Source organism: Pteronotus mesoamericanus, unplaced genomic scaffold (assembly GCF_021234165.1).
Source record: "Pteronotus mesoamericanus isolate MK-2021 breed Mesoamerican mustached bat unplaced genomic scaffold, CSHL_Meso_final contig_163, whole genome shotgun sequence".
In the NCBI taxonomy this organism is placed as follows: Eukaryota; Metazoa; Chordata; class Mammalia; order Chiroptera; family Mormoopidae; genus Pteronotus; species Pteronotus mesoamericanus.
Genome location: NW_026555064.1, coordinates 20,403,469 through 20,417,384, shown reverse-complemented (window position 1 = coordinate 20,417,384; position 13,916 = coordinate 20,403,469).

Below are 13,916 nucleotides of genomic sequence, written 5' to 3'. Positions count from 1 at the left end.
GACCCAGCAAGCAGCACCCCGCAGCCCGCGCCCTGCGGCCCTCCCTCCTGGACCCACGCGCCCGCTCCCGTTCTCCGTACTGACAGGAAAAGCGGGGACGCGTCCGGGCGCAGCTCTCCCAGACAAGCCCCGGGGGCAGTGCTCGGGCCCACGAGGCGCGCTGACGCCGGCAGACTGAGCGGGGCTCGAGTCGGACGAGGCGCTCCCTCTGCTCCGCGCTCCAGCGCTTACGCGGTTGCCCAGCACTTCCGAGGCCTCAACTCGCGGTCGCTGAAGCCCAGTGCCCGCACCCACCCAGGGATGGGGGATGGGGGCTGGAGCCTGTCGCTGCCTGCCGCCCACTTTCCTCCCGGAGCCCCGGACAGCTCCGGTTGTTCGGTTATTATTGGGATGCAGCGAGGCCTCTTAATGCCACATTTCCCTTCTAACCGGAGAAGCCACATTCTGCCCGGCGCCAGCCCTGACACCTGCCCGGCTGTGCGGGGTGAAGGCCCGCGCCTCTCCAAAGCCAGCAGTTCTCAGCTGCCTGAGTTCCCCTGCACCCTCGCCACAGCCAGCCTACCCCACAGAAAAGCTGGCTTCGAGTTTAAAACACCACCGGAACTGGGCATCCGGGGATTTCCGCTCTCGGGTGGGCCCGGCTCGGCCGCGGGAAGGTGCCCATTCACTTTTGGGCGCAGGCGCGGGGCAGTGCAGGGCAGGAAACCTGTATAGGCAGCACCTGAAGGAAACCTGGGCGTCACTCAACTCTTTGTTGTTGAACCTAGGTTCCGAGTAAAAAATGAATTAATTCCCTTCACCTGGTTCAATAATCCATCTTAGTTAGCTTTTGCAAATAACCTTATGAGGGTTTGCAGTCCGATTCATGAAATGCTTGACTGATCGCTTCAGTTCTCCCTGAACAGGAGTATCTGTATTCAGGACGTTCCACTCCAGGCGCTCGGGCGGTAGTGGGTTCTCGCTAACAGCAGCCCGGATCCGAAGTGGGGCTCCCACTGTATGCACTTCGGGGAGAGGGTGAAGCCTAAACCCCTGGGGGTGGGGGTCCCTGGCCTATTTTAGCAGCACTGACCAGTGCCGGGTCCTTGATGTAACAGGCGACAGCTCTGGTGGAGTCACCGTTTCCCTGTCCACCGGCCCTTCCCTTCCCGGCGCTTGCTGGCCCTGGGCAGGCTCCCGCCTGCGGGCAGAGCCCTGCTCCCCCTCCCCTGGCGCTCTCAGCACCTGCTCGCTGGCCCCCGGGGCTGCTCCGCAGACCCAGCCCCCGCGCCAGTGTAAAGGTGAGGGGGGCGGGCGAGAACAGTGAGGGGAAGAGGAGACCCCACCCACTCCCATGCTCCCAAAGGGGCTGTGCGGGTGCTGGGCCTACCGGGGTGGAAACATGAAGCCCGTGCGGACAAGTGGAGCCGCGCACAGCCCGCGGCACATCTGGGCTCCGTCACTGGGGCCTTAAGGCGCACCTTTCTTCAAAAATAAAAAGGCGGTTATGAAAACCCTCATAAAGTTATTTGCAAAAGATAACTAAGATGGATTATTTGAACCAGGTGTAGGGAATTAATTCATTTTCTACTCGGAACCTAGGTTCAACAACAAAGAGTTACAGGCAGAGCCTGACGTTCACGCAGACGCACCGTGAACACATTGCTCCCTCCTCTGCCACTGTCCGCAGCATCGCTCTCCCGATCCTCCCCGCGCTGCCTGCGTTCAGAGGTGGAAGGTATCCCGGCCGGCTGCCCCTCCACCGCGGCACCAGCCGGGGGGCCTGCTGGCGGGCAGCTTCCTGCAGGATGCCCACCACACCAGAGACACCCTGGAGGCCCAGGATCCCTCCGCTCACCCCTGCCAGCTGACCCCATCAGGCAGCCTCGCTGCTCCGGGCCTAAGCCCTTGGCCTAAAACCTAAGGCCATGGCGGGGGGAGGGGGGGGTCCCACCCCAGGGCTGCAGGCGAGTGCCCATCAGCCTGACTGTGCTCTCCCAGGAGGCTGTGCTGTTAAAAAGTTTGGCTTTACGGTGGTTTGGAGGATCAGTATACTTCCCACACATGTGGGCTGAACAGTGTGGTTTGGTTTGAAAACATAACCAATATGCATATTATTTTTAGAGAATTCCAAAATCCAATATATAAAATAACTTTTGGGAAAGTTCCGTATACAATGTGGGTGCTGCCTGTATTTGAAAAACCTAAGAGCTTTTAAATATATGGCATAACAGCGCGAGCAGGCGCTGAGAGCGCCAGGGAAGGGGGAGCAGGGCTCTGCCCACAGGCGGGAGCCTGCCCAGGGCCAGCAAGCGCCGGGAAGGGAAGGGCCGGTGGACAGGGAAACGGTGACTCCACCAGAGCTGTCGTATGTTACTTGTACAATTCCAATCAAATACTATAAAAGGCCTGTCTAGGAATTGTGGGAGACATGAAGTTACGAGACATGATCAGGACTTTACGGGGGAGTGGTTACAATAAAAGCAAATATAATATTTAGTTAAAAGTTCAATAAGCTCTGGCTGGTGTGGCTCAGTGGATTGAGCACCAGCCTGCAAACAAAAGGGTCGCTAGTTCGATTCCCAGTCAGGGCACAGGCCTGGGTTGTGAGCCAGGTCCCCAGTTGGGGGCACTCCAGAGGCAACCACACATTGATGTTTTTCTCCCTCTCTTTCTCCCTCCATTCCCTTCTCTCTAAAAATAAATAAGTATTTTAAAAACCAGTCCAATACAATAAGAGACCCAGAAAGTGAGCAGTGACCTGCTAACCACATGGCACAGTGACCCAGAGGCAGATGCCCCACCAGCAGGGGGGTCTCTGGCCGCGGAAGTCAAGTGCACGCCCAGGCCTTGTGCTGGCGGCTGCTTTCAGGGCAGCCACGGCCAGGAAGACGTCTGAGGCCGCAAGGGCAGCGGCCACCTGCGCCGAGCTAGAGCCCAACCACTTGTGAGGCCCGCTGGCCCCCCTGGGGGTGCCCAGGAGAAAAGCGGGCCCTGCCTGCCCCACTGTGCCCACGGGTCCCACAGAGTCACTCCGCCTGTGCTTCCTCGGTGTTTAATTTGGAACTTTATAAAACAGCACTTTCTGAAACATTGATATGTTTTTAAAAGTTCATCTAACCTTGGTAAAATCCCTATATAGAAACTGATTCTGCAGATTCATTTCCGGAGTCACCCAAATTATAAATATTAGCAGATGAGGAAGAGAGATATAGATGCATACATAGATCTCTCTCACACACACACACACACACACACTCAAGAAGTCACTGCAGCCTTGGAATCGGCCCGGTGTGCAGGCTGGCCCAGCTCTAACTCACTGTAGGATCTTCGGCAAATTGCCCCACCTCCCAAGGCCGACGCCTGGCACCGGGACGAGGGCCAGCACCACGCATGCAGGCGGGGCCTCTGAGAGGGTCCTGAGGCGGCGCTCAGTCAGGGCGCGCAAGGCCAGCGCGGCAGCCTCGGAGCCCGCCTCCGAGATCTTAACTCCATGCTCGCATGGGGCTACATGTGTTTCCCGAGGGCTAAATATCCTGGGAGCGCACTGTCGACTAACAGTCACCTTCCACGTGACACAGGGTCAGCTGTGAGCTAAAGGGTCTTCGTTTTCCCACACCTGCATCTCCCCCTCTCCTGTATGTGCAGACTCAGTCTGGTTGTGTGTCTGGTTGCACGAAAACAGTAGATTTTTATCAGTGAATTCAGGTATCCAGACTCCCAGGTAAAGACTCCAAAGTGTCTCAGCTGCCTGATAAGACCTAGTTTGTCAACCGTCTGGAGTCAACATCTGAGCAGGGACAAAGAATGCATGGAATGGACAAAGCGACTAGGGGACTTCAGCACCCCTGTGCCGAGCCCCGGGGGAACGGCCCTTTGCACGAGGAGATGCCTGCCGACACTGCCTCCCTCGCAAGACCCCGCGCTGGGTGCTGCCGAAGACGAAGACGCCTGAAGCAAAATCCAAGTGGCCACTCTGAGACCACAGCCTCTTCAGTTAAACTGTATTCGCAGTCTGTAAAACAAACAACTCCCTAGTTTTGCAGTGCAACAGCTTCTTATACTAGAAATTAAGCTACACATATTACTACTACTTTCCTAGATACCCTAACCCAACAACAACAACAAAAACCCCAAAGCATCAAAGAGTTCATTTATATTTATGCATAACACTGCTATAACAACCAGAAACAAAATTTTCTGGTTGAGCTGAAATCAGACGAATTTCTCTTACTCCCCCCATTTTCATAAAACAGTTACATTGTGAAGGACACATGGCCTCACTTTGGGACAGAAGCATAGTTTTGAAACAGAGACTCATTGGCAGTATTTATAGCTGAGTTGTGTAATAAAATGAACCCAGGGCATTGAAAATATGACGTTACTCCGGCCTTTATTTTTAGAAGGCCTGGAACCCGCTACCCTGTGTGAAAAGGCCCTCTATACGGCTGAATGGCCCTTGCTGCCCAGCGGCCATCAGAGGGGTGAAGCGCCGCCGGCCAGTCAGCATGGACGGCAACGCTTGGCACACACTGCCGGTCGTGTCGGAGCTCACAGCTAAGTTTACGCAAAGGCAGCTTTGGGAGGTGCTGGGTTTCATCTCGGCCTAAAATAAAACATATTAGCTAGTAAGGTTTGGTTCCATGAAAGCAGACCTGTTGGTGCAATGCACACGTCTTCTGGAATGCTTGTCTCTAGAAGCGCTATAGGTGAATTGTTTAAAGGAATCAACAATGGCTTTGGTTAACCTTCCAAACGTAACTAGCTCAACGGCGCATCTGTAGCGATTAAAGCCGAAGAAATAAACTTGTGAAAAAACAGATCTCCTGAAGAGTTGAAAACGTTTAAACACTGACAACACAAACACCTGAGCAGTAACATCAGTTTTAAGAAGATAACTCTTTAATGCCGCGATTTCAGTCTTGAATGTGACGCACACAGTGTTTGAAAGCTACACACGCGTGCCCCCTTCAGAGCCGCTCTGCCCGCTGAACCCCTGCGCCCGTTCCAAGCTGAGCTTAGCGGCGCGACACTCCCGGCAGGAGAAGAGCCGCAGTAACTGGCTTGACCACTTAGGTTAAAGACAAGAGCTGACATTAACCGGACACTTAAGTTCAAGTTCCCGCAGTAATCGCACTTGCAGCCACTCATTTAACCCCCGAATCCTTCCCGGGTCCTGCAACGCAGGCCTCGCCGCCCCACTGAAAGAACACGAAGCTGAGGAGGGTTACCCCGAAGCCGACACCGGGTCGGCAGGGAGCGCTTCAGTGCCGACCCTCGGTCCGCAGCTCAGCGAGGACCCTTGCCCGCGCCGCTGGCCCCCAAGGCTCCCCGAGCCGGAGGCTGGGACCAGGCTCCAGCGAGCGGAGGCCGCGCGCGGGAACAGCAGGGTGGACGGGGCCGAGCCCTCGGGGCCTGCGCCTCAGTTTTTCGGGCAGGTCTGCACGCGTGCGCCCGCCGAAGGCCAGGGCTGACCTGCTGGCGCGCGGGGTAAGCCCACGGAGACGCCGCTGAGGGGCGGCCGCCGCCCGCCCCGAGCCACACGCCCAGCCTGGCCGAGATCTGATCACACCGGCGGGTGCCGACGGCGCGCCTCGGCGGCCCGGAACAGGCACGGGCGCGGGCGCGGGCCGCTCCCTCGAGCCCGCGGGCAGCTGAGCAGCCTCTCCGAGCCTCCTCGCGCTGCCATGAGAACGCGGCGGGACAATTTTTGTGAGGTGCTTCCGTAGGGCCTGGCTAGTCTACGTACTGTTTCTTAACGTGAGGAAATGAAAGTAATCTTTGCGCTGTGGCTGTCAGAGCTGAGGAGCGGCCGTGCTATTATTGTCTGCTGGACGGACCACCGGCCCGGGAGGTCGCCCCCGCCGCCGGGAGCCGAGCGGCCTGCCGGCCACCCCGAGGCACGCCGGCGTGACGTGCAGCGGGTGCCAGAGGCGGTGCCCGGGCCGCCGCCTGCTGCGCGCTCCAGGGGCGCCGCGCCTCGAAGGCCCACAGCCCCGCCTCCCTGCGCGTGCGCCGGGCCGGCGTCTCCCCGCTGCAGGAGGGGAACGGGCCGGAGAGAGTTGTCATAAACCCTCGAGAGCACAGTGACCTGAAAAACCACCTCACCCAGTGCGTATGTGGGTCCTGGAGCCTAGTAAATAATGTGTAATTAATTAAAATCTCGGCTTCGCTGTGAAAGTGAACTTTGTCTTTTAAATTGCTAGGAAAAGGAATTTAGATGAAATTAAAGTGTTCTGAAGCCTTTGAAACAGAAATAAAATATTACCTCTAAGGACTCAATTATGTAGTGATACTCCTGGGTTCCCATATAGGAGTTTTAACTATTTCTTACTTTATTAAAAATATAAAGCACTTATCCCAATGAATTTTATCTGTCGTGTCCTTTTTTGATTTTATTTTTTCAGAGAAGATTTCAGGGGTGCCACCTCCATGTCCCTCTGGATTTCAAACTCTGTGGCGGCTGCGACACTGTCGTTTGGGTGGGTCAGGGCGGCTCCCTGCCCACGGCCAGCGCAGCGGCGGGGGCTGCCTTTTCGCTTGGTAACAGGGAGGCCCCGGGCCTCAGCTCTCGCCGTCGTAGTACAAGGGTCCTCGACCCCAGGGTCGCCCTCAGCTCCCTTCAGTGCTGACGGGAAGGACCCTGGCTTGTCCTGGATCTTCTCGAGGTCACAACTGTCCCCTTTAAGTTCTCTGTGCAATGAAAAGAAACTGTTTTGCTGACTCCGTCTTAGACTTTTGTCCTTTGTGCATTTTTCTCTGGCCACTCTGTGCTTTTATTGTTGTTGATTTTGTCCCTCCAGCGTATCAAGTTCATGGCTAGTTCAGGCCTCTTGGACTCGCTGCTGCCTCTTCTCAGGGTCCCTCCCACGGGCTTCCCCTCCCGGACCTCAGTCGGATGCCACAGCACAGGCAACTCAACTCTCCTCATTTCCTGCCTGAGGCACTGCCCCTCGTCACTCTCGCCCCCACTGCCTCATCGCTCCCCGCCCCCGCCCCCGCCCCCGCCCCGCGCCTGCCGTGACCTGTCTCTTCCCGTGCTCATTGTCCAATCCCACACTCTCACCGGGCGGGGGACGCTCAGGGGGGCAGGGGTCTCCTCATTTTGCTCTCCGCAGTGGCCACAGATGCTTCCCAAAGGAACGAAGGAGGGAATCAATGTCCTCACCTGCTGCTGCACCTACCTAGGTCTTCCCAGCTAATCAAGGTCCATTTTCCTCCCTGTAAGTGTCCTTGAGAGGACTCTAGCCCACAATGTCAATTAGAACAGCAGCCCTCATTTTTAAAAGCCCTGAACTACCTGGTGGGGTGCCTCGCCGGTCGCCCCACATTTCAGTGCAGCCAACGCTGACCCAAACAGCTGCCCTTGATCTAGGCTGGGCCCACGCAACCACGGTCCAGTCAGTTCCCAGAGACTACCCCGTGTGCGCGCCATCCCCTAGGGCGTCAGCCCCGAACATGAGCTCAGGACCCTCCAGAGTGCCACGAGTCCCAGGTTGGGGACTTCCACGCCAGCCTGCTCAAGACAGCGAGGGCCCCAGCCAGGCCCCTGCCCGTCTGAGCGGTTGGCAGGCGCCCAGCCAAGCGAGCCTACCTAAGGTGGGCAGGTTTCAAAAAGCCCGGCGCGGCTGGCTTGGCCACATTCTCCCCTTCGGGTGCACTTGGTCTTTAGAAGTGCGCGCCCACCCGCGCCCCATGGCCTGGGCCCGGCTGCTGGTGCCTGCTGCCGTGGGAGCAGCTGGGCTACACGCACTCCCCTCCCACGGTCCCCTCCATGGTCCCCTCATGGCCCACACATGCTTACGGACAAGAGTAGGCTCTTGGTGTTTACAGGAGCCTCATTTGGTGAATTCCTCTGTGCTAGAACTAGAAGCCCCTCCGGGCCTCTTCCCATCGTCTCCAGCCTTAAGTGCTGCTGGTGAAGCTAACCGTCCGCTTTGGGGTGTCAGCCAAGGCAGTAGCGCAGGGGCTAGGGGCTAGACCCGGGAGAGGCGAGGGTGCCGGCAGAGGGGCCCGGCCTCCGCAGGAGCTGCGCGGCCAGCAGTCCCGGCGCCGCGCCTGCCTGGCACCGGAAGCACACGCGCGGGCCTGCGGGGCGCCGAGGCTGCCCGCGTAGCGCTTTGCTTTCTGTGGGTTCTAACCCTCCAGCCCCAGTGGCTCTTCCTCGTTTTTCAGCCACTTCCCCCGAATGCTCTCTTTGTGTCCCCAGGTGCTTGCCAGGGCTCATGCGGCCTCAAACTGCCGTTTCCCTCTTCCCGGAGGGGCTCCATCGATTTTCAAACCCCTCTTTTGGAAGCTGTTACGTGCATGAGGGACATACCTGCTCTGAAAGTGCCCTGAGGATGGGACAGGGAAACAGGAGGCGGCCAGGTGAGAGCGGAGGCCAGGAAGCCCCCACCTCCAGGCCGCCTCTTGGTGCTGGGCCAGGACCTGATTCCGTCACCTCCGCTGCGACCGCGGGTGAGGGAAGAGCTGGCCTTCCGTGTCCGCTCTGCTCTCATGCCGTCGTCACTGACACCGACCACGGCGAAGAAAACCAACGGCGTGGCTGCCCTCTTACAGGGTCTCCTGTATCGGGCACATCGCCCACTGCACTCTCGGACGCGCAGGTGGGGCGTCCGGAGCTTGGAGACCACAGACCACCACAGCGCCTCGCACTTGGAGAAGTGGGGAAAGGGACGTGTAGGAGTTTCCAAGAACATTGTTTCATAACTTACCACACACGCTTGAAATGGAACTTAAAATGCCAGCTTTCCGAGTGGAATACAACCCCTTTGAGGCTCCAGTGATAAACTGTGTGCCCGCACGGCAGGTTCTTACCCCCACTTTCCTGGGGGTAAGAGAGGCCACCGCCCTCGGCCCCGGGGTCTGGACAACCGGCTGCGCGAGCAGCGGCCGGCAGCGGGCTTCCTCCCTCGGAGGGCGGCTCCAAGCGGAGTGACCCGGGTTCCTGGCTGTGAGGATCAGTGGGGCCATGGGGCGCACACGGCGTCTGCAGAAACCGCTGGAGCAGAGTGCGCACTTGGCTAAGGAGACCAGAGCCCTGCTGGGTTCCCACAGCGCGGAGAAAGGCAGAGGCCAGTCCTGAACTCAACTGTGGGCGGGCGCCACCAGACGGCCCTGCAGAAAGACAAGGAACTGCTTGTTCCCTGCAAAAACACTGACTCCAGGAGCACCCGCCACTTCTAGGGGACAAATCCCATGAGCGCCACTGTGACCAGCGGCACTACGCCTGGCGATGATGAGTGAACGGGGCAGGCCTATCCCATTCAAGCGCGGCCGGGGCTACTGAAGCGCCGCTCCGCTCTGCGCGTGGCTGCCGGCCCGGGGGAGGCTCCTCGCGCAGGCAGCCCGCGGCCGGGAGGAGGGCATGAGGCTCCTTCTCGCTTTCAGACAGATGTGAGGGGGCTTTCGAGCTCACCAGAGACGTCTAAACCAAAGCAAAAGCACGTGGGCACCGAAGCTTAGAAAAACCTAAACAAAGCCAGCGGATGTCGGATGTTGGAGTTTGAGCTGCATCTGTTTCTTTGACGGGTGATGAAATATAATTGACCGTGTGGGCCTCTCAGAGAAAGAGACATGCGTGGGAGAAAATATGCAAAACATGATAATCCTTTGGCCTGTTGTTCTTATAAAACGCAGCCACCTATCTGTTTCAGACCGAAACATTAGTCGTGACTTATACATTCTTTTCAAAATATATCACTGAGTCCATTTAAAGTTCCCAAATGTGCTGCTCAGCACAGAAATAGAGCAGCAGTTGTTCAGACAAACGGAGGGCCCCTCAAGCACGTCCGATCCCCAGAACGCTGGTGCCCGCGAGCAGCGACCCCTCCGAACCCAGTGCTGTGTTCCCAGCCACAGAGTCTGCTGGGAAAGAGCTTCTGGAACCAACATTTTAGTCCAAACCGTTGTTTCAAACAAGGGTTTTCTAGTTAACTCGTGCGTTTACAGCGACCGCAGCTCCTGCTCAGCGCCCTGCCTGCACTCTAGGCTGGAGTGCACCGCGTTCCCGCAGCCACCTGCTTGCCTCTCTCCCTCACTCGACTGGGCGCCCCTGGGGGCAGGCGCTGTTGACCCTGTGTGTGTGCCCAGGGCCGTGACCGCGCCTCATCACAAGTGGGCACTTACACGCGTGCTTCTATAGCACACACCTAGAGCAGAGGTGCTTAGCTTCAGCACGATGGACGTTTGGGGCCATACAACCCCGCTTCACGGGGGCGGGGTGCGGTGCCACACACCGCAGGGCGTGTAACAGCGTCCCTGACGTCCGCTCACGAGACGCCAGTCCTCCCAACCCACCCACCCAGAATATCTCCAGACCCTGTTGCCAAATGTCCCCGGAAGGCAAAAGCACCCTGCCTGAGAGCCAGCGACACAGCGGGATGCACACACCTGCATAGATGGAAGCACGGCGCTTTTCATGTATTAACTTACAGTCCTGCACCGATGAGAGTTCTGAGGAAAGTGCGGCTGGTGAGTCCGTCGCTGTGCGAGCATTGCCGAGCACGCTCACACCCAGACCACCTGGCCTACTGCTCTCTTGGCTCTGGTGGCCACCATCGTGTATGCGGCCTGTCATCGACCAAAACGCCATTTGGCGCATGACTGCATTTTTAAAAATTTCTTTGAAGAGATAACAAAGATACAGAGTCACAGAGAACAAAATCAAAAGAACAAAGGATATGCAGTAAAAGGTGAATCTCTCGCCCTCTCCCTTCTACCAGCTAGTTTCCCAGTAGGGGAAAGGCACTCCCAAACACATACCGCCAGTGGGGAGTGGAAACTGGTAGAACTTTCTTGTTGGACAAGGTAGTAACATCCACTAAAAGTTGAAATGTGAACCACCATGTTGCTAAGGGCTGAGGGTCTGTGTAGGTCCAGCAGTGCTATGTGGAAACCCTAGCCCCCAAAGCGGACGTGCCAGTGGGTAGGGCCTTATGGGGTTGATGCGGTCATGGGGGTGGAGCCCTCATGAACGGGACCAGCGCCCTTCCGAGGGATCCCACGGATCCCTCGCCCCGTCCGCCGCGGAGGACACAGTGAGCAGGCTGTGGAAGAGAAGCTGCGGCTGCCTGGGCCCCGCTGGCTCCCTGACCTCCGGCTCCCGGCTCCCAGGCCCGGGAGCTGTGACCTCTCTGTGAGAAGCCAGCCCGCCTGTGGCGTTCTGTAAGAGCAGCTCGGATAGGCTGAAACCTGTTTGTGTTCTCATCCTTAGGGACCGCAAAACAGAGAGAGAACGTCCCATTGTCCTTGGGAGAGAGAGAACGCGGATGAGGGAAACAGTAAAGCCCACTGGTTCACATGTGAGCTTCAATCCCCTGATTCATTGAAGGTTTCATCGAATCTTCTAAGAAATAGCAAGATGATGGACAGCGTGACCCTTGACTTACTGCTTCCCCAGACCAGGCTGGACAGATACACTGATGGCCCGTGAAAGGGCGAAGCGGCCAGCAACACTGGGAGAGGAGCAACAAGCTGCTGCGTGGCCGCCCACAAGGCCAATCTGCCCCCGAAACAATTAGCGTCTGGCTGCGCAGTAGACGCACACGGTGCCTAACAACCGCACTCAGCCCTTGCATCATCGCAGGCGGGGTGGGTTGTAGAGAGGAAGTCTTTCCACAGACGGGTCACAGTAGAGGGTGTGCTGGAGTTTCAACGGGGACTCAAAATGAATGAAATGGTCTCAACACCCAGGAGAGGGGAGATGACTAGGGACGCAACCCTGGGCCAGCACTGGAGCCCTTGTCTCTTCAGAAACCCCCTTTATGGTGTCCATAGTCCCCAAAACAAAGCAAACGGAGTGACTCCATCCACAGAAGGCATTTTACAACCATACAAAATGACAGAAATGAAAGCCTCGCCCCTCAGAGTCACAGCCCTCAGACTTGTCAGCGAGCAGCGCTGCCAGCTCGGTCTCACCGCAGGTCCCGCCGACCCGCACACTCTGTGGACGCGACAGGCGCACGGTTAGCCCAGCATCAACTGCCTGCCACCCCGGCTAACATCGCTCCTTTAAACACAGACAAACCATGCGGACTTCTGTGGGCGTGTGTCTCAGGAGAGGAGGGCCAGTCCAGACACAGGACAGAAAGTCAAGTTACCCTAACTGCTAAGGTCTATTTCCTCTAACACAGGACAGTTGTTCACATCGAAGATCCCACAGTTTATGTGAAAAGCTAACACTGCCCCCTTGATGTTACTCTTTGTATCTGGAGTCATGATTTTTATGTTTAAATGCAATTATCAATTTAGACAAAATTTATTTTATAGATACCATAGTGCCCTAAAATATTTTGCCTTCTCCTTGAAGGTGTTAGGTATTTTAATTTATGATTCTAGTTATTATTTTTAAGATACCTTATTTTTAAGGACTCCTGAATTTAAAGTGTCATCTACTTCTGGAATGTAATCCGCGGTACCCACACCACGCGCAGCAGCGGGGCCGCTGACACGATGGGGCCCTTCGTTACGCAGCCACAGTCAGCAGGCACCGGGTTATTCGTTGCTGTGTCACTTATTCTAATAGGAAGGTGGAAGTGACCCAAGTAGTGTAAGAAGGTAAGTGCGTTATAACACATTTCGTTGGAGGAATATTTTATGACCCTGAAGCTGTTCTCAAGAAGTTCATGCTCACTATCAGGTAGAGCCGCAGGATCATATGGTACTTCTATTTTTAATTTGGGGGGAAACTGCCAGACTGTTTTCCACAGCAGCTGTGTACTAGGCTTCTGATTTCTCCACATCCTCATCAACATTTTTTTGTTTGTTTTTCTGATAGTCACTGTCCTAATGGGTGTGAAGTGATACCTCATTATGGTTTTGATTTGCATTTCCTGATAATTAATGATGTTCAGCATTTTTCCTGTGCCTGTTGGCCATCTGTATGTCTTTTTGGAAAAAATGCCTATTCAAATCCTTTGTCCAGTTTTTAACTGGATTTTTTGCTTTTTGCTATTGTGTTGTAAGAGTTCTTCATATATTTTGGGCATTAGTCCCTTAACAGATATGTAATTTGCAAATATTTTCTCCTATTCAGTAGGTTGCCTTTCATTTTGTTGATGATTTCCTTTCTTGTGCAGAGTCTTTTAGTTTCATGTAGTCTTACTTATTTATTCTTGCTTTTGTTGCTTTTGCTTTTGGTATCAGAATAAAAAAAATTGCCAAGATCTACATCAAGAAGCTTACTGCCTATGTTTTCTGCTATGAGTTTTATGATTTCAGGCCGTACGTTCAAGTTTTTAATCCATTTTTAATTAATTTTTCTGCATGGTGTAAGATAGTGGTCCATTTTCATTCTTTTGTATGTGGCTGTCCAGTTTCCTCAACACCATCTACTGAAGATCTGTCCTTTCCTCACTGTATGTTCTTGGCTCTTTTATAATAACTCAGTGGACCAAAAATAGTTTACTTCTGGGCTCTCTATTCTGTTCCATTGATCGATGTGTCTGGTTTTCTGTTAGTGCCATACTGTTTTAATTACTATAGCTTTGTAATATAGTTTGAAATCAGGGCCTGTGATGCCTCCATCTTTGTTCTTCTTTCTCAGTATCACTTTGGCTATTTGGGGATTTTTGTGATTCCACACAAATTTTAGGATTGTTTGTTCTATTTCTTTGAAAAATGCCATTGGAATTTTGATAGGGATTGCATTGAATTTGTAGATCGCTTTGGGTGGTACAGGCATTTTAACAATATTGAATCTTCCAATACATGGACATGGAATATCTTTACATTTACCTTCTTCAATTGCTTTCATTAATGTCTTGTAGTTTGTGATATATAGGTATTTTACCTCCTTGGTTAGATTTATTCCTAGGTATTTTATTCTTTGTGATGTAACTGTAAATGGGATTGTTTTCTTTATCTCTCTTCCTGGTAGTTCATTTTTAGTATATAAAACACATCAGATAATTGAGTATTGACCTTGTATTCTT